Raw genomic sequence first — 23,042 nt, 5'->3', positions numbered from 1 at the left:
TGCTTCCAAAATGAAAATGGAACAAAGCTGTTCTGAGACAAACAAGAATGGATTAGGCTTTATTTCTAGCAGACCCTCACCATAGGATATACTTAAAGAAATTCTTAAAGTTAAGAGTAAATAGTCCCAGATGATAGCATAAACTGAAGAATCAGTGAGGTGAGTGCAACATTTGGTGCTCTTTTTAATGTAAAATATTTGCTGATTTAAGAGCAACAGCTAAGAGGCTAAAAAGCTTAGATTGAAAATTGTGCTTATCCTATCTAATAAAAGAGTAATATGCAAACTGACCATACCTCTGCGACACCAACAAGCCACGCCCACCAGCCATGCCCACCAGCCAATCAGGAGCAAATATGCAAATAAACCCAACCAAGATGGCTGCGGCCACAGAGAGCAGGAGGGAGGCTTGGGTTTCCCCGGCAATGGAGGAAGCCAAGCTTTCTGCCTGCCCTTGTTGGCCTAGGCCTCTACTCAAGGCTACAAAGTTTCAATGATAGGAGATAAATAAATCCAAACAGAAATGGTGGCAGCCACGGAACTGGAAAGAGCAGGAGGCTAGGGTTGCCCCTGGCAATGGAGGAAGCCAAGCTTCTGAAGCCCTGGCCTGCCTTGGCCTCCACTCCAGGATACAAAGTTTCAATTATAGAAGATACATAAGTCCCAACAGAAATGGCTGCCACCACAGAGCAAGCAGGAGGCTTGGCTCCACTCCAGGCTACAAAGTTTCAATTGTAGAAGATAAATAAATCCCAGATACCAGGGCCTCTGCTTGGGTCGCTGGGGAGCGTGGCCGGCCTGCAAACCACCATAGACCCCTTGCCCAGGTGGCCCCACACCCCAAGGGAACCCCCCACCCTGATCTGGGACACCCTTCAGGGAAAACCAGCTGGCCCCCACCCTAGCACCAGGCCTCTATCCTATATAATAAAAGAGTAATATGCAGATTGACCATCACTCCAACATACAAGATGGCTGCCCCCATGTGGTCAAAGATCCTGCCCCCATGTGGATACATGATGGCCACCACAAGATGGCCAGTAGGGGAGGGCATTTGGGAGGGTCCAGGCCTGCAAGGGAGGGCAGTTGGGGGCAATCAAGCCTGCAGGGGAGGGCAGTTAGGGGTGACCAGGCCGGCAGAGGAGGGAAGTTGGGGGTGACTGGGCCTGCAGGGAAGGGCAGTTGCAGGGGAACCAGGCCTGCAGTGGGGAGCAGTTGGGGGGGACCAGGCCTGCAGGGGAGGGCAGTTAGGGATGACCAGGCCTGCAGGGGACAGCAGTTAGGGGCTAACAGGCTAGCAGGGGAGCAGTTAGGCATCAATCAGGCTGGCAGGGGAGTGGTTAAAGGGTGATAAGGCTGGCAGGCAGAAGTGGTTAGGGGCAATCAGGAAGGCAAGTAGGTGAGCCTTTGGGAGCCAGCAGTCCTGGATTGTGAGAGGGATGTCTGACTGCCCGTTTAGGCCCAATCCCGGTGGTGGGATCGGGCCTAAATGGGCATTCGGACATCCCTCAAGGGGTCTCAGATTGGAGAGGGTGCAGGCTGGGCTGAGGGACACCCCCCCTCTGTGCATGAATTTTGTGCACCAAGCCTCTAGTATTATATATAATGACAATAAGGAGTAATGGCTTCAGGCTTTCAATGAGGAGGCCTAAAAGGCAATACCTAAATGTAAAGATAAACTTAAAATAGATCCTCCCCACCAAAAAACAAAAAAACAAAACAATAACAACAAACTAAAACCAGCTTTTGGAATCAAGTGAATTCTTATTTGCTTTAAAGTGATCTGCATATATACTAAATGCCTATTAGAAACAAACCTACGTCCTCCCTGAAGAAATATATCATTCCCAAAGTCTCAAATCATATCTTTAAAGTTTCATTAATAATCCCTGGATCAGAGAAAGACAACTAGGCAAAGAACAAAATGAAAACTGAAGAAAAAAATAGAAGAAAAACATTTAATAGAAATATATTCAGAGGAAATTCAAAGATTGGCATAATCAAGCACAGTTTTTAAAATAGCTATGAATTTCATCAGGATTGAAAACTTTAAAAATAATTTTATGAAATTTCTGCAACAGAACAATATAACAAATTATGAACTCAATAGGTGGAATTAGTAATAGGTTAGACATAGCCAAAACAAGTTTGGTGGTTGTCTTAGTAACAAATTAATTTATAGAAAAATTATTCTTTTGTGAAATACTTGTGTGAAATATTAAAGAGAACAGGGAATGACCACTCTGGCCAAGCCCTAGCTGCATTGTATAGATAAGACCATAGCTGAATGCTACCCTTAGGAATGACGTATGTAAACCTGATAGACACTTTCTGATTGACTCACTGTGATTGATAACCAGCTTGTACTCTGATTAACACTTGTGTGATGACATATGCTACTGATAGCCACCTGGACTGCCATGGGCCAGCACATGCTTAAAAACAGGTCCCTGACTTCAGACATCGATCATCCTCTTGATCCAGGCTCCACGCTGCCTTGCTCCACGCCAGATGGCAGAAGAATGGTGGAACATCCCATCGCGAGACTTCAGTCGCCCTCCTCCCGCTGACTCGACCCAACCAGATGGCCAGCCACCCAAAGATGAATCTGCTGCTGCCGGCAGAGAAAGCCACTCTTCCCCGGGACCCTGTTAAGCCTGAGCCCGTGGCACAGGAACCTTGTAATAAAGTGTGCTGTGTGATTTGCAACTGCATATTTCTGTGTGGTGTAATTCCTTCGGCAGTCTTAACTATATTAATATAAGGTCAGATGATGATGCCTACCCTCGGTCCTGCTTGCTTGGAGTAGTCTTTTCGCTAGCAACTACTTAATGTCCGAATACCTGCATGGTTAAGTTTATCTCAAGGGACGCCTTGGATAACACCCCATATACTCTACTCGGACAGTGGTTTATATTATAAATGAGAAGAAACTATCCAAACTGAAAAAGAGACACAAAGCAATAAAAATAAAGAACATAGGAAATATATGGCAAAAATTTTTAAATATACCTGAAATCACAGTCCTAGAAATGGGAAGTAAAGGAATAGGAAATAATCGATATTTGAAGAGATAATGGCCAAGAATATTACAAAACTGACAAAAGATATCCATAAGACCACTAAAAATCACAAGTGGAATAAAACAAAAATAATACCTATACTTATCACATTAACATGTCAAAAACAAAAGACATAGAGCCTGGGCCGGGTGCTCAGTTAGTTGGAGCATTGCACCATACACCAAAATGTTGCAGGTTTGATTTCCAGTCAGGGCACATACTTAGGTGGTGGGTTCTGTTCTAGGTTGGAGCATGTACGGGAGGCAACCAATCAATGCTTCTCTCTCACATCTCTCTCACTCTCTCTGTTTCTCTCTCTCTCCCCTTTCCTCTCTCTCTAAAAAAGTCAATAAAAACATATCCTCAAGTGAGGATTTTAAAAAAGATATGGAGAGAACCTTAATATTTTCCAGAAAAAAATACATATCTTCAAAGGATAAAAAGTGAGAGAGATAGCTGACTTCTCAAAAGAAGCAGTAAAAATTGTATGTTTTCAAGGACTGCTATGACAAAGTATCACAGACTAGGTGGCTTATACAGAAATTTATTTTCTCATAGTTTTGAAGAACAGAAATATGAGATCAAGATATCAGCAAGGTTGATTCCTTTGTAGGCCTCTCTCCTTAGCTTCTATATGACTGTCTTCTCCAAACTTCATACAAAGTTCAGTGGACACAGACACAGAAAACTTATACCATACAAAGTTTAAGTGTACAATTCAGTGATTATATTATTTATAAAAGGATCACCTTGAAAAATCTAGGACCTATTGACCCCATACATAGTTATTACAATCTTATTGACTACTAGAGGCAAGGTGCATGAAATTTTTGCATGGGTAGGGTCACTAGACCTGGTCAGCAATCAGGGACAATTGGGGCCTTCTAGCTGCCAAGTGGGGCCTTCCTTCATTCCGCGCCATCCCCTGGTGGTCAGCATACATCATAGCAAGTGGTCGAACTCCCGGTTGGTCGAACTCCTGAGGGGACAATTTGCATATTAGCCTTTTATTATATAGTATATTCTCTTAGTGAGAACATCAGCAGAAAGATAGAAAACATAATATTAGAACTAGAAAACATAAAAAATACCAGTTAGAAATGAAAAATATATGAACTAAAAAGAAGAAGCAGGGAATCAGGAGTGAAGCAGATGATTTAGAGAATCAAATCAGAGATTTGGAAAATAAGGATGCAAATAACACCCAATCATAACAGCGAAAAGAAAAAGAATCCCCCCCCCAAAAAAATGAGTATATACAGTCAACATTATACTCAATGGGCAAAAACTAAGACCATTTCCCCTAAGAACAGGAAGAAGACAGGGATGCCCTCTTTCACCACTCTTGTTCAACATAGTTCTGGAAGTCCTGGCCATAGTGATCAGACAAGAAGAAATAAAAGGAATCCAAATTGGAAAGAAGGAAGTAAAACTCACATTATTAGCAAATGACATGATACTCTATAATGAAATAGAGACAAAAAAATAATGAAAAATATCAATAAAACCAAGATATCAAGCTGGTTCCTTGAAAGGATAAAGATTTATGAACTGCTAGCCAGGCTCACCAAGAAGCAAAGAGAGAGGACACAAATAAACAAAATTAGAAATGAAAGAGGTGAAATAACAATAAGCAAAAATAAAAGGATTGTAAAAAAAGAAATACTATGAACAATGCTATTCCAACAAACTGGTCAACTTAGAAGAGATGGACACATTCCTAGAAAAATACAACCTTCCAAAGTCAATCAGGAAGAATAACAAAATCTGAATTAGCCAATAACTATGGAGGAAATTGAAGCAGTAATCAAAAAACTTCCAGCAAACAAAAGCCCTGGGCCAGACAGCTTCACAGAGGAGTTTTACCAAACATTCAAAGAAGAACTAAAACCTATCCTCCTCAGACTATTCCAATAAATCCAAGAGGAAGGAATACTTCCAAGGTCTTTCTATGAAGCCATCATTACCTTAGTCCCAAAACCAGATAAAGACACCACAAAGAAAGAGAATTATAAGCCAGTATCTCTGATGAACATAGATGCTAAAATCCTCAACAAAATCCTAGCACATCAGATCCACCATTACATTAGAAGATCATACACCATGACCAAGTGGGATTTATTCCAGGGATGCAAGGATGATACAATATCTGCAAATCAATAAACATGATACTTCACATAAACAAATTGAGAGACAAAAATCACATAATCATATCAAACGATGCAGAAAAAGCATTTGACAAAATCCAACACCCTTTCTTGATAAAAATTCTTAGCAAAGTAATAATAGAGGGATCATACCTCAACATAATAAAAGCCTTATATGACAAACCTAGAGCCAACATCATATTCAATGAGCAAAAACTAAACTCATTTCCCCTAAGAACAGGAACAAGACAGGGATGCCCACTCTCACCACTCCTGTTTGACATAGTACTGGAAGTACTAGCCATAGCAATTAGACAAGAAGAAGAGATAAAAGGCATCAAAATTGGAAAAGAAGAAGTAAAACGGTCATTATTCACAGATATTGTACATAGAAAACCCTAAAGACTCCATATAAAAACTACTAGAGCTAAAAAATGAATTTGGCAATGTAGCAGGATACAAAATTAACATCCAGAAATCTATGGCATTTTTTAAATTTTATTTTTACCTTTTCTTTTTTTTATTGTTTAAAGTATTACAAATAGTAGTACATATGTCTCCTTTTTTTTTCCCCCATTGACCTTCCCCCGGCCTCCCCTAACCCCTGGCACATGCCCTCATACCTCCCCCAGTGTTTTGTGTCCATTGGTTATGCTTATATGCATTCATACAAGTCCTTCGGTTGATCTCTTACCCCCCGCCCAACACTCCCCAGCCTTCCTGCTGTAATTGACAGTCTGTTCGATGCTTCTATGCCTCTGTATCGATCTTTTTGTTCATCAGGTTATAATGTTCTTTATTATCCATAAATGAATGAGATCATGTGGTATTTTTTCTTTCACTGCCTGGCTTATTTCACTTAGTAAAATGCTCTCCAGTTCCATCCATGCTGCTACAAATTGTAAGAATTCCTTCTTTTTTATAGCAGCACTAGAGGCCCGGTGCATGAAATTCGTGCACAGGCGGGGGGGGGGGGGGGTGTCACTCAGCCCAGCCTGCACCCTCTCCAATCTGGGACCCTTTGAGGGATGTCCAACTTCCTGTTTAGGTCCGATCCCGGTAGGATCGGGCCTAAATGGGAAGTCAGACATCCCTTTCACAATCCAGGACTGTTGGCTCCCAACTGCTTCCCTGCCTGCCTTCCTGATTGCCCCTAACTGCTTCTGACTGCCAGCCTGATCACCCCCTAACCACTCCTCTGCCAGCCTGATTGACGCCTAACTGCTCCCTTGCCAGCCTGTTTGCCCCTAACTGCCCTCCCCTGCAGGCTTGATCGCACCCAACTGCCCTATCTTGCAGGCATGGGCCCTCCCAACTGCCCTCCCCTGCTGGCCATCTTGTGGCGGCCATCTTGTGTACACATGGAGGCAAGATTTTTGACCACATGGGGGCAGCCATCTTGTGTGTTGGAGTGATGGTCAATTTGAATATTACTCTTTTATTAGATAGGATAGAGGCCTGCTGCACGGGTGGGGGCTAGCTGGTTTGCCCTGAAGGGTGTCCCGGATCAGGGTGAGGGTTTCCTTGGGGCATGTGTTGGCCTGGCGAGGGGCCTGTGGTGATTTGCAGGCTGGCCATGCCCCCCAGAGTCCCAAGGGGAGGCCCTGGTATCTGGGATTTATTTATCTTCTAGAATTGAAACTTTGTAGTCTTGAGCGGAGCCAACCAAGCCTCTTGCTTGCTCCGTGGTGGCAGCCATTTCTGTTGGGATTTATTTATCTTCTATAATTGAAACTTTGTAGCCTTGAGTGGAGGCCAAGGCAGGCCAGGGAGTACAGAAAGCTTGGCATCCTCCATTGCCAGGGAAACCCAAGTCTCCTGCTTGCTCTGTGGCCACAGCCATCTTGGTTGGGTTAATTTGCATACTTGTTCCTGATTGGCTGGTGGGCGTGACTTGTGGGTATAGCAGAGTGATGGTTAATTTGCATATTAGTCTTTTATTAGATAGGATAGAATTCCATTGTGTAGATGTACCATGGTTTTTTAATCCAGTCATCTGCTGATGGGCATTTAGTCTGTTTCCAAATCTTAGCTATTGTAAATTGTGCTTCTATGAACATAGGGGTGCATATATCCTTTCTGATTGTTGTTTCTGTTTTCTTTGGATATATTCCTAGAAGTGGTATTACTGGGTCAAATGGCAGCTCCATTTTTAACTTTTTGAGGAAACACCATACTGTTTTCCACAGTGGCTGCACCAGTCTGCATTCCCACCAGCAATGAAGGAGGGTTCCTTTTTCTCCCCATCCTCTCCAGCACTTGTCACTTGTAGATTTGTTGATGATAGCCATTCTGACAGGTGTGAGGTGGTACCTCATTGTTGTTTTGATTTGCATCTCTCATATGATTAGTGACTTTGAGCATGTTTTCATGTGTCTCTTGGCTTTCTGAATGTCCTCTTTTGAAAAGTATCCATTTACGTCCTTTGCCCATTTTTTTAATTGGGTTGTTTATCTTTCTTTTCTTACATTGTATGAGTTCCCTGTAAATTTTGGAGATTAAACCCTTATTGGAGATATCATTGGCAAATATGTTCTCCCATGCAGTGGGCTTTCCTGTTGTTTTGTTGATGGTTTCTCACACTGTGCAGAAGCTTTTTTATTTTGATGTAGTCCCATTTATTTATTTTCTCCTTAGTCTCTCTTGCCCTAGGATCTGTGTCTGTAAAGATATTGCTAAAACATATGTCTGAAATTTTGCTGCCTATGGAGTCTTGGAGGATTTTTATGGTTTCCCGTCTTACGTTCAAGTCCTTTAGCTATTTTGAGTTTGTTTTTGTGTATGGTGTAAGTTGGTGATCTAGTTTCATTTTTTTGCATGTATCTGACCAGATTTCCCAGCACCATTTATTAAATAGGCTGTTTTGACTCCATTGTATGCTCTTGCCTCCTTTGTCAAATATTAATTGAGTATAATGGCTTGGGTCCATTTCTGGGTCCTTTATTCTGTTCCATTGGTCTATAGGTCTCTTCTTGTGCCAGTACCAGGCAGTTTTGAGAACTGTGGTTTGGTAATATAGTTTGATGTCTGGTATTGTGATCCCTCCTACTTTGTTCTTCTTTCTCAGGATAGCTGTGGCTATTTGGGGTCTTTTTTTGTTCCAGATGAATTTTTGTAGAGTTTGTTCTAGATCTTTGAAATATGCCATTGGTGTTTTAATAGGTATTGCATTGAATCTATAGATTGCTTTAGGTAGTATGGACATTTTAATGATGTTGATTCTACCAATCCATGAACATGGTATGTTCTTCAATTTGTTTATGATTTCCTCTATCTCTTTTTTCAATGTCCTATAGTTTTCTGAGTACAGGTCTTATACGTCCTTGGTTAAGTTTATTCCTAAGTACCTTAATTTTTTTGGTGCAATGGTAAATGGGATTGTTTTTTTTCATTTTTCTTTCTGTGAGCTCATTATATGTATAAAAAGGCCATAGATTTCTGGGCATTAATTTTGTATCCTGCTACATTGCCAAATTCATTTCTTAGGTCTAGTACTTTTTTGATGGAGTCTTTGGGGTTTTTCTATGTATAGTATCATGTCATTTGCAAATAAGGACAGTTTTACTTCTTCTTTTCCAATTTGGATGTCTTTTATTTCTTCTTCTTGTCTGATTGCTATTGCTAGTACTTCTAATACTATGTCGATCAGGAGTGGTGAAAGTGGGTATCCTTGTCTTGTTCCTGTTGTTAGAGGAAATGAGTTTAGTTTTTGCCCATTGAGTATGATGTTGGCTATAGGTTTGTCATATAGGGCTTTTATTATGTTGAGGTATGATCCCTCTATTCCCACTTTGCTGAGAGTTTTTATCAAGAAAGGGTGTTGGTGCCGAAACCGGTTTGGCTCGGTGGATAGAGCGTCGGCCTGCGGACTGAAGGGTCCCGGGTTCGATTCCGGTCAAGGGCATGTACCTTGGTTGCCGGCACATCCCCAGAAGGGGGTGTGCAGGAGGCAGCTGATTGATGTTTCTCTCTCATCGATGTTTCTAACTCTCTATCCCTCTCCCTTCCTCTCTGTGGAAAATCAATAAAATATATTAAAAAAAAAAAAAAGCACAAGAAAGGGTGTTGGATTTTGACAAATGTTTTTTCTGCATCGATTGATATGATTATGTGATTTTTGTCTCTCAATTTGTTTATGTGAAGTATCACATTTATTGATTTGAGGATATTGTACCATCCTTGCATCCCTGGAATAAATCCCACTTGGTCATGGTGTATGATCTTTCTAATGTATTGCTGTATCCGATTTGCTAGAATTTTGTTGAGTATTTTAGCATCTATGTTCATCAAGGATATTGGCTTATAGTTCTCTTTCTTTGTGGTATCTTTATCTGGTTTTGGGATTAGGGTAATGCAGGCTTCAAAGAAAGAGCTTGAAAGTATGTCTTCCTCTTGAATTTTTTGAATAGTCTGAGGACGATAGGTTTTAGTTATTCTATGAATGCTTGGTAGAACTACCCTTTAAAGTCGTCCGGACCAGGGCTTTTGTTTGCTGGAAGATTTTTGATCCCAGTTTCAATTTCTTCAGTAGTTATCGGCCTATTCAGGTTTTTTGATTCTTCTTGGTTGAGTTTTGGTAGCTTGCATTTTACTAGGAATATGTCCATTTCCTCCAGGTTGTCCAGTTTGTTGGAATAGAGTTGTTCATAGTATTTTTTAACAATTCTTTGTATTTCGGTGGGGTCTGTTGTTATTTCACCTCTTTCATTTCTTATTTTGTTTATTTGGGTCCTCTCTCTTTGCTTCTTGGTGAGCCTGGCTAGAGGTTTATCAATCTTGTTTATCCTTTTAAAGAACCAGCTCTTGGTTTTGTTTATCTTTTTTATTGTTTTTTTGGTGTCTATTTCATTTATCTCTGCTCTGATCTTTATTATTTCCTTCCTTCTGCTTATGCTGGGCTTTTCTTGTTGCTCTCTTTCTAACTCTTTGAGTTGTAGGGTTAGGTAATTTATTACCATTGTTTCTTGTTTTTTTGCTGTAGGCTTGTAGAGCTATGAACTTACCTCTCAAGACTGCTTTCATTGTGTCCCATAGATTTTGGATTGTTGTATTTTCATTGTCATTTGTTGCAATGATGCTTTTTCTTTCTTCTTTGATCTCTCTGGTAACCCAGTCATTGTTTAATAGCATGCTATTTAGTCTCCAGGTGTTTGATTTTTTTTGGATTGATTTTATTGTAGTTGATTTCTAGTTTTATGCCATTGTGATCTGAGAAGATGCTTGATATGATTTCTATCTTCTTGAATTTGAAAAGACTTTGCCTGTGACCCACTATATGGTCTATCTTTGAAAATGACCCATGAGCACTTGAGAAGAATGTATATTCTGTAGCTTTGGGGTGAAATGTTTTGAAGATGTCAATTAATTCCATCTGGTCTAGTGAGTCATTTAGGATTGATATGTCTTTGCTGATTTTTTTGTTTAGAGGATTTGTCCAATGGTTGATAGTGGGGTATTAAAGTCCCCTACTATGACTATATTGATGTCAATCTCTCCCTTGATATCCTCCAGGAGTTTTTTTTATGTATTTGGGGGCATACATGTTTACCAGTGTTATTTCTTCTTGTTGGATTTCTCCCTTTAGTATTATGAAGTGGCCTTCCTTATCTCTTTTTATGTCCTTCACTTTGAGATCTAATTTGTCAGATATAAGTATTGCTAACCCAGCTTTTTTTTTTTTTTTTTGCATTTCCATTTGCCTGAAAAACCTTTTTCCATCCCCTCACCATCAGTCTGTGTGAGTCCTTTTTTCTGAGGTGGGTTTCCTGTAGACAGCAGATATATGGTTCATGTTTTCTTATCCACTCAGCTACCCTATGTCTTTTGATTGTGGCATTTAATCCATTTACATTTAAAGAAATTAATGATAGGTACTTGCTTGTCGCCATTTTTATTCTTTACACCTGTGTTCTTTCTTCACTTCTTAATTCTTCTTTTTACAGCAGACCCTTTAACATTTCTTGCATTGCTGGTTTGGTGGTGATAAACTCCCTTAATCCATTTTTGTCTGTGAAGCTCCTGATTTCACCCTTGATTTTGATTGATAGCCTTGCTGGGTACAGTATTCTTGTATTCAGACCCTTCCTTTGCATGACTTTGTATATTTCATTCCATTCCCTTCTGGCCTGATGTGTTTCTGTTGAGAAATCAGTTGCTAGTCTGATGGGGGATCCTTTGTAGGTAACTTTTTGTCTCTCTCTGGCTGCTTTTAAGATTCTTATTTTGTTGTTGGTGTTTGCCAGTTTAATTATAATGTGCCTTGGTGTCGGTCTTTTGGGGTTCATTTTGTTTGGGACTCTGTGAGCTTCTTGGATTTGTGTGAGTTTTTTCTTCCCTATATCAGGGAAGTTTTCTGTCATTATTTCTTCAAACAGGTTTTCTAATCCTTGCTCAATTTCCTCTCTTTCTGGCACCCCTATTATGCAGATGTTGTTTCTTTTCTTGTTGTCCCAAAGTTCCCTTAGGCTCTCCTCCTGTTTTTTAAGTTTTTTTACTAGATGCAGCTCTGCTTGGGTATTTTTTTCTACCTTGTCTTCTAGTTCACTGATTCATTCCTCTGCTTCTTCTAGTCTACTGTTGATGCTTTCTTTGAGTGCTTTTTAGCAGCAATGTCATTTTTCATTTATTCTTGGTTCTTCTTCATTTCCTCTTGGTTCTTACACATATTCTTGAATTTGTCTTCCATTCTTTTCAGTGACCTTATGACCATTTCTCTGAATTATTTCTCTGACATATTGCTTGCCTCCATTTCATTTACTTCCTTTTTTGGTGTTGCTTTCTTTTCTTTCATATGAGGGCTGTTTCTTTGTCTCCGCATGATCTCTGTTCTCAGGTTATCTGGTTATGTAGTTCTCTTTCTCCTGTGTTGATTTAAAGGCACAAAATACAACACAACAAGGCACAACACACAAGGCACTGAACACCAATGTATTCACTATACTAACAACCCCAAATAAAGGTGGCCACCAGAGAAAAGAGAATTAGGGGATAAGAAAAAAAAAAAGGAGTGCAAAAATTATATTGGGAAAAGGGAAAAAAGAGAAAAGAAAGAGAATTTAAAAAGGAGGGAAACTATTTATATGGGGAGAAATCTCCAATAGAACAACCACTAATCCCACAAAATGCAAACAACAAACACCCAGAGATGAATTCAAACTACAAACAACAACTAATAACAAGTGAGGAGAGGGAAACAGAAGCAAAAGTCAAACAAAAACAAAAAGAATAACAATCTCACCAATAAGCACAACAATAATCAATCAAATCAACTCTCAAGCAAACAACAACAATAGGACAGAGAGAAAGCAAAACAAAACAAAACAAAATAAAACAAGAAAAAAAAACCTAAAACAAAAAAACAAAACAGAAGAGAAAAATAATAACAACAGTAAAAAACAGACAAACAAAAAAAAAGGGCAGAAAGAAAAAAAATTTGGGTAGTGAGAAAAGAGGAGAGAGAGGTGTGTATGGACTTAGAGCAGGGGATCAGGAATTAGATATATAAATCGGGTGAATTTTTAATGGGGGTTAAAAGGAGGAATAGGGAAAATCTAAAGCAGGAATAGTGTAAGAAAAATAGGACAACAAAAGGGGAAACGTGAGGAAGAGAGTGTTGGCATAAGGGTAAAGTTGAGATAGAGTAAAATGATGCTAAAGGAAAGATGAAAATAGAACACTAATCCCAAAGTAAAATAATGAGAAAATAAAATGACACTTTTTAAAAAAAGGTAAAATAGTAGTAGTAATAATACTGATTGAAAATAAAAATGTAATAGTTAAAAAGGTAAAATCAAGTGAGGAAAAAAGAAAAAAATAGTTTCTTAAGTAAAAGATGAAAAAAATAAAAATGTGCAGTAGTGAAGGTCATTCACTTCCTCTACTATTCTGTTTGGCACGCCTGTTTCCTAGTCAGGACAGTACTGAATTTCTCTGCATTCCACTGCTCTTCAGTGTTGTAGGCCACAGTCCTGATTTTCAAGCAGGCAGTACGTCTTTATTTCCTATTATTCTTTATTTGTGTTTACACAAGAGTCAATTTGTGATTCAACCCCTGGATGGCAGTGTTTCTGGATTGACCTCTGAGGCTATAAGTTCTCTCTAGCCAGTATTTAGATTTTGTTTTCCCTTTCTCACTAAATACTGGTCTGGGAGTAAGGACTTCCCCAGAGCTGGTTCTCTGATCATTTCTCCAAGCTCTGATCCCCAGGTTCCAGAAGAACAACTTTCCCCTGCAGTCTGTGAGAGTGTCCCCAATTGGGTGTTCCTATGTACTGGGCTTAGTAATCAAAAGCAAGGATTTAAAGAGGGGAAAAAAAAGAAGAGAAAGAGTAAGTGCGCGAACTCGCGACTTTTACACTCTGGTGCTGCGTGCAAGTCTGTGCAGTCTTTTTTTCCCTGGCTCTAAGCAGCCATCACATGGTTAAAATTTTTAGGCTGCCCTTTTGCACCCAGTTCAGCTATGGGTTGATTTTTAGAGTTCCCTTCTGTTAGCAGCCCTGTGGATCCCCTTCCACATTCACAGATCTCGCTAGCCCCAAAGGCCATAGATTTTTGGGGGCACAGACTTCCCTGGAATCTCTATCTCCCATTGTGTGCGTTTCTCTCTTCTGCCTGGATCACAGACCTCACCTTTTCCTAGGCGAAATCTGACCTTTCTGTGAGAAGGTTCAGAACTCCTCCAGGAATATATGCACCTCTATGTTCATAGCAGCACAATTTACAATAGCTGAGATTTGGAAACCGTCTAAGTGCCCATCAGCAGATGAGTGAATTAAAAACTGGGGTACATCTATACAATGGAATACTATGCTGCTGTATAAAAGAAAGAACTGTTACCATTTGCAACAGCATGGATGGAACTGGAAAGCATTATGCTAAGTGAAATAAACCAGTCAGAGAAAGATAAATATCACATGATCTCACTCATTTGTGGAATATAATGAACATAATATTTTTAAATATTTTTTTATTAATTTTTTACAGAGGGAAGGGAGAGGGATAGAGAGTTAGAAACATCGATGAGAGAGAAACATCGATCAGCTTCCTCCTGCACATCCCCTACTGGGGATGTGCCCGAAACCAAGGTACATGCCCTTGACCGGAATCAAACCTGGGACCCTTCAGTCCGCAGGCCGACACTCTATCCACTGAGCCAAACTGGTCAGGGCTGAACAGCATAATTTGATGAACAAAAATAGATCCAGAGACTTAGACACATGAATAGACCGTCAAACCTTAGAGGGAAGGCAGAGGAGGGTGAGGGAGGGTGGGGTAAGAGGTTAACCAAAGAACTTGTATTCTTGTATATGAGCATGACCAATGGACACAGACAATAGCGGGGGTGGGGGCATGTGCTGGGGAGTGGGAGCAAGTGGGGAGAGGTCAATGAGGGGGAAAAGGAGACATATGTTTTTAACTTTCAACAATAGATCCAGAGACATAGAAGCATGGAACAGACTATCAAACCTCAGAGGGAAAGCAGGGGAGGGTGAGTGGGAAGAGATCAACAATGAACTTGTATGCATACATGCATAACTGGTGGACACAGACAATAAATGGGGTGGTGAGGGCCTGGGGTGAGGGACGTGAGAAGGCTGGAAGAGGTTAATGGCGGGCGGGGGGGGGGGGCGCAAGGAGAAACTATGTAATACTTTCAATAATAAAGATGAAAAGAAATTAAATAACCCACTTATCTACTGCATTGAGGATAAGTTGATTGAACCTAATGGCCAAAATAAATATAAATAAATAAATAAATAAATAAATAAATAAATAAAGGAAGGAAGGAAGGAAGGAAGGAATTAAGACAGAAAAAAAAAAAGGATAGTATAAGGACACTTGGGGACAAGTTCAACATTCAGATCATGGGGGTATAAGAAGGAGTAGATAAAGAGCAACAATTAAAAACCTATGTGAAAAAATAATGACCTAAATTATCCCTAACTTGGTGAAGGAAATAGATACAAAAATCCAGGAAGCACAGAGAGTCCCAAACTAGATAAACCTAAAGAGGCCCACACTAAGACACATTATAATTAAAATGCCAAAGGTTAAAGACAAATATAGAATCTTAAAAGCAGGAACAGAAAAACAGTTTGTTATCTAAAAGGATAACAATTTGTTATCCCATAAGACTCTCAGATGATTTCTCAACAGAAATTTTAGAGGCCAAAAGAGATTGGCAAGAAATATTCAAATTTCCTTTTCTTGTAAGGATACCAGTCATATTGGATTAGGGCATACCCCAATGCCTCATTTAACTTAATTATTTCTTTAAATACTTTCTCTCCAAATATAGTCAGATTCTGATATACTTTGAGGTTAGTTAGGATTTCAACATAATTTAGCCCATTATAAAAATAGAAGACAAAAGTTTGAAACAAAATAATTGCATATATAGAATTATAATACCTCCAAAAGCTTTCCTTCAAAAATGAAGGTAAAGATAAAGACATTTGCAGAGAAAAATTAAAAAATTTAATCATCAGCAGGAGACCCATGATTAGAAAATTCTAAAGGAGATCCTCAGGCAAGAGCAAAATAGTCTTAGATCAAAGTAAAGAGAAGCAAGAAGAAATTAAGAGTAAAAGAAAGGGTTAACAGTAGAAAATTAAATGAATATTGACTGTATGAAATAATTTTGATTTCCAGTATTTAAAGTTTATATAAAATTAAAATAAGTGATGGCAATAGCTCACAAATAAAACAGTGAATAAAGTTTAAATGTTCTAAGGTCCTTAAATTACACAAGAAGCGATAATATATAATTTTTTCTAGTTTAATAAATCAGGGATTCATGCTGTAATATTTAGAGTTACCACTGAATCAATTGGGATAGCATAACTAATAGGTCACAGTTAAGATAAATGCACATATAATATATCAAATGGTTTTCTATATTCAAACAACAATTTAAAATAAAATCTTAAAAGCTATGACTTATAATAGCATCAAGCATTATTAGATTCCTGGGAATAAATAGAGTGAATGATGTGCTAGAACTCTACACAGAAAACTATTATTGAGGGAAATAAAAGACCTTAATAAATGGAAAGATATAGTATGTTCAGAAATCAGATTATAAAGATAGTCTTTATCTGAAAACTGATCTACAAATTCCTTATAATTCTATTCAACATCCAAATAGGTTTTGTGTTGTGAAAATTGATAAGAAATTCCTAAAATGTGTATAAAAATGCAAAGAGCCAAAAATACATGAGAAATCTTTGAATGTACAGAATAAAATTGAAAGACACACTATATTGGGTAAAAAGATTATAAAACTACAATAACAAATATAGTCTAGAATTGGTGTAAAGATAGACCAGTAATCAGATAAACAAAATAGAGGGTCCATAAATATACCTAGACATATCTACACCTATATAGTACCTGATTGATAACAAGGTTACACAATATTGCCGTGGGGAAAGAATGATCATTTCAATTAATCATGTAAGAGCATTAGGTTATTTATATGAAAGACAATGAACTTCAAGCTTTATCTAATGTCATTATAAAAACCATTTCCAAATAGCTCATAAATCTAAATGCAAACAATAAAACAAAAAGCTTCTGCAAAGTTACATGAGAAGCTCTCTTTCTGCTCTTGGAGTAGGGAAAAAATTTCTTATATACACTTATCCTATAGTTAAAGGAAAATATTTATAACTTAATTTAAATATAAGAGCTTTTCTTCATCTAAAGACACCATTAAGGTGGTAAAGGGAAAATCATAGGGTATTAAAAGATATTTACTATATATATATTAGTAGCCCATTGCGCGATATCGCGCGCAGTAGGCCGCCTGCCACTTCTGCGGGAGCTGGCAGGAACCGCAGTGTGCCCCCGGGAGCCGCACTGCTTCCACAGGAGCCAGGACGGAGCCGTCCCACTTCTGTGGAAGCCGAAAGGGAGCCGTGCTGCTTCCGTGGGAGGTGGGCCCGCCGTCTCCTCTCTGGGCCTGCGCTTGGCCACAGAGGCTGCGGGCTGGCACCCCTGTCCCCCAGATGCCCTCTGCAGCTGGGGCATCACCGTGGCAATGAAGCAACCATCCCGCCCTGGCTGCTCCGTGCCCACTGCCCAGAGGCCCTCCGTCGCCATGGCAATGAAGCAAGCATTCCACTAGGCTTCTCATGCTGCCCGCTCTCAGTGGCAGTCCCCCCAGGACTGGGGGACTCCGGTGATGCTGAGGGGAGTGGGTGCAGCCATCTTGTGGCTATGGGCACCACCATCTTTGTGATGGAGTGATGGTTAATTTGCATATTACTCTTTTATTAGATAGGATATATGTATTTACTCATATTCAGAATTTATTTAAACACACCTTAAATATCACTAATAAAAAATTAGTCACAGCTCCTAGGGCAATGGAGACTAAGGAGAAAATAAACAAATGGGACTACATCAAAATAAAAAGCTTCTGCACAGCAAAAGAAAGCATCAACAAAACAAGAAAGCCCACTGAATGGGAGAACATATTTGCCAATGCTATTTCAGATAACAAAATTTACAGAGAACTCATACAACTTAACAAAAGGAAGATAAACAACCCAATCAAAAAATGGGCAAAGGACCTAAGTAGACACTTATCCAAAGTGGACATACAGAAGGCCAAGAGACATATGCAAAAATGCTCAAAGTCACTAATCATCCAAGAGATGCAAATAAAAATGACAATCCATCTCACATCTGCCAGAATGGCTATCATCAACAAATCAAAAAACGACAAGTGCTGGTGAGGATGTAGAGAAAAGGAACCCTTGTGCACTGCTGATGGGAATGCAGATTGGTGCAGCCACTGTAGAAGACAGCATGGAGTTTCCGGAAAAAGTTAAAAATGGAACTCCCATTTGACCCAGTAATCCCACTTCTAGGACTATATCCCAAGAAAACAGAAACACCAATCAGAAAGGACATATGCACCCCTATGTTCATAGCACAATTTATAATAGCTGAGATTTGGAAATAACCTAAGTGCCCATCAGCAGATGAGTGGATTAAAAAACTATGGTACATCTACACAATGGAATACTACACCACTATAAAAAAGAAGGAACTTTTACCATTTGCCACAGCATGGATAGAACTGGAGAGCATTATGCTAAGTGAAATAAGCCAGTGGGAGAAAGATAAATATCACATGATCTCACTCACATGTGGGATATAATGATCAACATAATTTGATGAACAAAAATAGATCCAGAGAAAAATGGCAGGGGAGGTGGGGGGGTTAGAGAGCAACCAAAGACTTGTATGCATGCATATTACCATAACCAATGGACACAGACACTGAGGCGGTATGAGTTTGCTCAGGGTGGGATGGTTGGAGGGGGGGTCAATTGGGGAAAATGAGACATATGTAAAACTTCCTATATAATAAAAGGCTAAGATGCAAATCACCAAAATGGCGGAACGACCGGTCGCTATGTTGTGCACTGACAACCAGGGGGCAGATGCTCAACGCAGGAGCCAGGCTCACTGCTGGCAAGCACAGTGGCGGTGGTGGGAACCTCTCCCACCTCCGCAGCAGCACTAAGTTCATCTCCCGAGGGCTCCCAGACTTCAAGAGGGTGCAGGATGGGCTGAGGGACCACCCCTTCGAGTGCACAAATTTCATGCACCAGACCTCTAGTAAGACAATAAAAAAAAATTAGTCAATCTAATGAGAAATTATCAAAAGACTTAAATAGCTATCTCCCAACAGCAGATATCCAACTGCCCATTAAACATGATAAGATGCTCAACCTTATGAGTCAAAAGAGAAAATGTAAAAAATAGGAATTTAACATATGGTATTAGAAGCCAGCATAGTGGATTACTTCTATAGATGGAGCATAGTGACTATGAGGGGCATGTCGAGGGCATGGGATGCTGTTAGCTCTTCTCTATTTTTTGCACGGTAGCTATCTGAGTACTAGTGGCCCGGTGCATGACATTCATGCATGGAAGAGGGGGTTCCCTCAGCCAAGCCTGCACCCTCTCCAATCGGACATCCCTCTCACCATCTGGGACTGCTGGCTCCTAACCACTCATCTGCCTGCCTGCCTGATCTCCCCTAACTGTCTCTGCCTGCCTGCCTGATTGCCCCTAACCTCTCTGCCTGCCTGCCTGCCTGATTGCCCCTAACTGCCCTCCCCTGCCAGCCTGATCTCGCCCCCAACTGCCTCTGCCTGCCTGATCACCCCTAATTGCCCTCCCCTGCCAGCCTGATCTCCCCTAACTGTCCTCCCCTGCAGGCCTGATTGCCCCTAACTGCTTTCTTACACTTTACACCAAACAGCTGTTGCCCTTAAAACCCCTCCTCAGCCCCTACCTTAGGTTCTGCCTTCGCAGTTCACCCAGATTAGGTTCTGATTGGTTGGTTTCTATGCCAGTCAGCATCAGAAGCTCTGCCTCCTAGGCAGCCATTAGCTCCACTCAGTTCACCCAGATTTGGTTCTGATTGGTCAGTTTCTATGCCAGTCAGCATCTCCTGGCCTATGTCCGGGCCTGATCAGAGAGGTGGGGCTGATCAACAGCCACCCCAGGCTGCTGGCAAGCAGGCTGAACTGCTGATCTCTTGGGCTGCTGATCAGACCCTGCTTCTCTCTCTCTCCAGGCCTCACCAGCAGCTGTGGCAGCCACTGATCAGCCCTGCCTCTCTCTCTCTGTGAGAGGTCAGCAGTTCAGCCCACTTGCCAGTCCCCACCCACTAGAGCCTGCTGCGTGTGCAGCCTACCATTTGGTTGAGCCTTCGGTCATTTTGGACATTATGGACCCTGGGTTTTTATATATTAGGATGTTTGCCTTGTGATAATTCACTGAGCAAAGCACTTTGTGTACTTTTGTGTTATATTCCCAGGATACATTTATTTTCAAATTGTTAAAATGAATGAAGTAGAGCTACATTTAGCAACATGAATAAATATTAATATTATAACTCTAAGTGACAAAAGGAAGTATCACAAGACTATATAGAGTATGACACTCTCTTTAAACATTCAAAAACAAGGAAAATATATTATTTAAGGCCACATATATTTGAGTAAAAGCAACAAAATAAGCAAGGAAATGAACAGTACAAAAATTAGAAAAAGGTTGTCTTTGGAAATAAGTAGATAATGGAATATTAGAGTAGGACATAGTTTAGAAGTAACTTATTGATACTATTCTAGAACCTGAAGTATGTGATGAGCATATGGATGTTTATTATTAAAAGGGGTAAATTAAAATATGTATGAAATGGATGCAATGCTAGAGATGATGGCATGTCATGAAATAAAGATTATGGTTAAATTTTATGCATTTGTAGGCCAAATAAAAAATTAAAAAACTAAGTATAGATCAACTAATTCTGAAACTAGTAACTTGGATAGCAAAACTAGGCAAGACCATCAGTGACTTGATTGCCCCAAATTGTCTATTTTAGGACTTAAGATGCTGAGCAGCATACTCTCCTCACTGTTTTGCACCCAGTTCTAAAGAGAGGCATGGCTAACCAGATTAGCACAGTGCTTATAAATTTAGTCTCTAGAATTCAACTACCGAGGACCAAATTCTGAATCTACCACTTACCAGCTCTGGGCAGAGTACTTAAATTCCTTAAGCTTCATTTTTCTAGTTGGCAAAATATAATCTAATAATAGACAAATATGCAAATTGACCGCACCTTCGCTACACCTAAGCCACGCCCACCAGCCAAGCCACGCCCACCAACCAATCAGGATGAGTATGCAAATTGCCCCAACAAAGATGGCAGCTAATTTGCATATCAAGACAGCGTCCAAAGAAGCCAACAGCTGCAGAAGGGAGTAAAGCTTAGAAGAAGCAAGCAAGGGGGGGGGGAAGGGGGGGGCGAAGGCGGGGCCGGGGGAAGGAGAAGGGCGGGGCGGAGGCGGGGCCGGGGAGAAGGGCGGGGCGGAGGCGGGGCCGGGGGAAGGAGAAGGGCGGGGCGGAGGTGGGGCCGGGGCTGAAGGGAAACGCGGGTGGGCTGGAGGAGAAGGCGGGGCGGGTGACAAGGGCGGGGCGGAGGCGGGGCCGGGGGCGAAGGGAAACGCGGGCGGGCTGGAGGAGAAGGCGGGGCGGGTGACAAGGGTGGGGTGGAGGCAAGGTGGGGGAAAAGGGAAACACGGGCAGGCTGGAGGAGAAGGCGGGGCGGGCAGGGCGGAGGCGGGGCCAGGGGTGAAGGAAAACAAGGGAGGGCTGGAGGAGAAGGCGAGGCGGGTGATAAAGGTGGAGTGGAGGCAGGGCCAGGGGCGAAGGGAAACGCGGGCGGGCTGGAGGAGAAGGTGAGGCGGGGGACAAGGGCGGGGCGGGGGACAAGGGCGGGGCAGAGGCGGGGCGGGGGAGAAGGGAAACGCGGGTGGGCTGGAGGAGAAGGTGAGGCTGGCGAACAAGGGAGGAATGGAGGCAGGGTAGAGTGCAGCAGGAAATCCTATTGCAGGATTTTTTCCTGCAACGGGAAAGCTAGTATAGATAATAACAGTATATATTGCATATAGTAACACACATTTTTAAAAAGACTAGAACAATATGGCAGAGACAATAGTCAACAAATATTAGCTCTTTTTATAGAAAGTCAAACCAAATTATGAAAGACATTTGTTTATACCTAAGATCGCATCTGGCTTGGAGTGGCCCTGTCTATTGATTTCTTATGACTTATTGTCATTTTTATGTGTGAATCATCTGATAATTTCTAATTCTTTTTTGTTGATGTTAAACATATGGCGTTCAGTTTGCAGGTCATCTCCTCCTAACCACAGACCTTATTTGGCTCTCTTAGCACCAGCTCACTGTTAAACACCAGTTGAGAGTGAAATGTGAAACTCGGTCTGACAGACCTTGTGGTGATGCAGCAGAAAGACAGAGTTTATTATGCAGTTTGGAGCGGGGTGGCCGATTACTGCCGGTTGGACTGCTACCTACACTAATCCAAGCCTCAAAGTAATTTCAGTTTCAGATATTTATTTTGAATTTACTACATGGTTAATGATTGGGGGATATTACATTTATGTTTTAAGCTGATCGTTATTCCTTCAAGCAAATGATCAATGTCAAACAAACCATGTAGCTCCCCAAAAGGATATTGCTTATATGAGGCTTTCCACTACCTGAGGCAGGAGAGAAAAGAATGGGCTTAGGATCTAAAAGAGATTTGACGGCTGTCATTTCCACAATAGGAATGTTGACAAGGGGGATAAATAATGTCTGGAGAGCAACTTGTAAAACTGGGTTAAAAGAAGATCTGTATGGGCACGGCAGAGTCTGATGCTGCCTGCCAATCCGATTATATTTTATTAGTCAGCTGCACTGTATTCCATGATTCAGTTTGTGGCTATCCAAAGGGGTCACGAGCCGCAGTAGCTCATATTTCCTGAACATATTTTGGCAGAAATTGTGGATTGTTTTAAGAGAATGCCAACTAGTGTGAGAAATAAAGACAAAGGGCTTCTTTGTAGTTATTTAACATCATCCAACTACCAACCAAGGAGAGACAGGCAGGCAGCCTCCTTTGTGAGACTGCAGTGCACACTCAGGTGCATCAGAGACAAGGAATGCTCTCTTTCACTAGAAAGCCATACTTCACAATAATGCACATACAAATCTAGTTTCTCTGGGTAAAGCCACATTGTATTGTTTTGAGATCTCCACCCTAGGTTAATTTCAAGAGCCTCCCCTGGGGTCTTGTCATCACTTTTTTTCTATGTTTTAAAATGATGAACTCAGATCTTTTATTTTGCAGCTTTCTTATTCCCATTCTGATCTTACTGTTTTCCAATTCTTTGACTTCTCTTTTTTGTACCTAAGCAATACAATATGTCTCCTCCAGGTTTCACATATTTACCTACCC

Source organism: Eptesicus fuscus, chromosome 2 (genome assembly GCF_027574615.1).
Source record: "Eptesicus fuscus isolate TK198812 chromosome 2, DD_ASM_mEF_20220401, whole genome shotgun sequence".
In the NCBI taxonomy this organism is placed as follows: Eukaryota; Metazoa; Chordata; class Mammalia; order Chiroptera; family Vespertilionidae; genus Eptesicus; species Eptesicus fuscus.
This window is presented reverse-complemented; position numbering follows the sequence as displayed.